The sequence below is a fragment of the Bos javanicus genome, chromosome 1, assembly GCF_032452875.1.
Source record: "Bos javanicus breed banteng chromosome 1, ARS-OSU_banteng_1.0, whole genome shotgun sequence".
NCBI classification, from domain to species: Eukaryota; Metazoa; Chordata; class Mammalia; order Artiodactyla; family Bovidae; genus Bos; species Bos javanicus.
The window spans coordinates 107,489,301-107,491,524 of NC_083868.1; the positions used below are offsets into that span (position 1 = coordinate 107,489,301).

At 38.3% G+C, this 2,224-nt stretch overlaps 1 non-coding gene across 1 annotated transcript; it reads right to left on the reverse strand.

The window, feature by feature from the left end:
• Positions 1–663: 663 nt before the first annotated feature.
• TRNAW-CCA (transfer RNA tryptophan (anticodon CCA)) lies at positions 664–736 on the reverse strand. Its single transcript has one exon. It is a non-coding gene; the product is annotated as a tRNA-Trp (tRNA).
• Between the last annotated feature and the right edge of the window lie 1,488 nt (positions 737–2,224).

Here is a 2,224-nt window from a genome sequence, read left to right on the forward strand (position 1 = left end):
ATAAATAACTCTAAGAAATGTTTTATTGTCTTTTGGTATATTATAACACTTCAAAATTAACTTCTGTCAGGCAATAATTAACTATTTTTGGTAATAGATATTGGTCATCTGCAATGAATTCTTCAGCACTCTGTTCTGCTAAAGAGCTCAGAAGACTTTAAATACCTAAGATCATCAATATACAAGGCTCACTTGAAAACCTTATATTAAAAAAATATAAATAAGCTCATAATGTGTCAACATTTATTGAGCTTGAAGTTTGCTACAGAGGCTAGTAGTCATGCTGTTTAAATTGGACTACTCTCAAGGAACATACTCTGTTACAGTTGTAACTTAACATATAATACTATGTTAAAAGTAAATATTATATTAGTATTACTGGGGTGAGGCTGGGGAAAAAAGATGCAACCAATAATACTTGATAAATTATAAAAGACCTATTGCACTCACTACTGAATTTAATCCTTATAACAACCTTGTGGGTTTTGACAAAGGGCCAGAAAACTTGTTCAAGGTCACAAAGAAGAAAGAAAGAAAGTGAAGTCGCTCAGTCATGTCCGACTCTTTGCGACCCCATGGACTGTAGCCTACCAGGCTTCTCCATCCATGGGATTCTCCAGGCAAGAATACTGGAGGGGGTTACCATTTCCTTCTCCAGGGGATCTTCCTGACCCAGGGATCGAACCTGGGTCTCCCGCACTGGAGGCAGACGCTTTAACCTCTGAGCCACCAGGGAAGCCCATACCTCAAGCCAAAGCTGAGATTTGAATCCATGTGGTTGATTCTCAAACAAATGTTGGCAGGGATCTGGGGTAACTGGTATTCATACACCATTAAGAAGGGTATGAACTAGTAAATTTTCCAAGGAAGATAACTCGGCCATACCTATCAAATGACAACTGCATATGTTCTTTGTCTTTGGAATTTCATTTCTAGGATGTTTGTATTATAGTAGAAAAGACCATCCATAAGAAATTAGTTAAATTAGACCCAATTTATAAAATGGAATCCTATGTAGTCATTGAGAAAGAGATGTCTCTGAATATAGAATATGAGTAGCATTACCTGCAAGATACATTATTAAGCTAAAAAAAAAAAAAAAAGCTGTTCCCCACACTTTTTGTATGCGTGTGTTGTTTAAAAGGGACTGTCTGCTTAAAGAGATGGGGAATTTTGAATACTGTCATGAAGCCAATTACACAATTTTTAACTGAGGTCTGTGGTTAATTTTTAACTGTTGCCTGTGGTTTCCATATTTGCAAGTAGCAAAGTAGTGAGTTGTCGACTAGGATATGGGACTGCCTAGTAATAAACTGACTGTTTTTATGGTGGTTAGTGTTTTCGAATTCAAGTTAGTGTGCCCAACACACAGTGAAATGTCAGCGTTTGGAGCAGAGAAAAAAGTTTGTTGAAGAACTGAGCAAGGAAGAATAGGTGGTTCATGCTCATAAGATCCAAACTCCGGCCTGGGTTTTAGGGAAGAAGTTTTTCTGGGCAAAATGTGGGGGGAGGGCTGCAGAATGTATAACTCTCCTCTGATTGGTTAGTGGTGAGGTATATTAACAAGGTGGTGTTCCAGGAATCTCAGTCATCAGCCTGCTGGTTCCTACTTGTCTGGGAGTCCATGTGCTTGTGTTCAGCCTGAAGTTCCCATCCTTCACCGTGGTGGGGCCTTAGTTCCTGTAGAAGACCTCAGAAATATGTATCAGATTGTTCTCCCCTCATCCTCCACCCTAGCCTATGAGGAGCTAGGACCCTGACCCATCAGTGCACTGGTGTTGCTTTCTGCATCCCCTCACTTCCTTATTGAGTAACTGAATCTGCTCTTTGGAAATCAGGGAAGGTCTAAGAGGCTGAAGCCTTTATCCTAAAAACAGGAAAAGGGACATGGAAAGGTCTTTGTGCTCAGGGTTTTATTAGTTAGAAGGAATTCTTCCTAACTTTTCTTCTTAAATTCCGGAAGCACTTTTTTTCTGATTTGGCCCACCTACATCTTCACAGTTAGAAAGAAACTTAGAAATATAGTAGCTCAGTATTTAAAACAGCAGGATTTCAGTCTCCTAAAGAGTCTTATCATCAATTTTGTGGGCCACAATTAATATGATTTCAATCATTAAAAATATAAAAATTAAGTATGTAAAAAACAAAGTATCAAACTACATCGTATATAAAAGGCTGCATTTCATACTTGGAAACTGCATTTTACAATATGTGTGTACATATG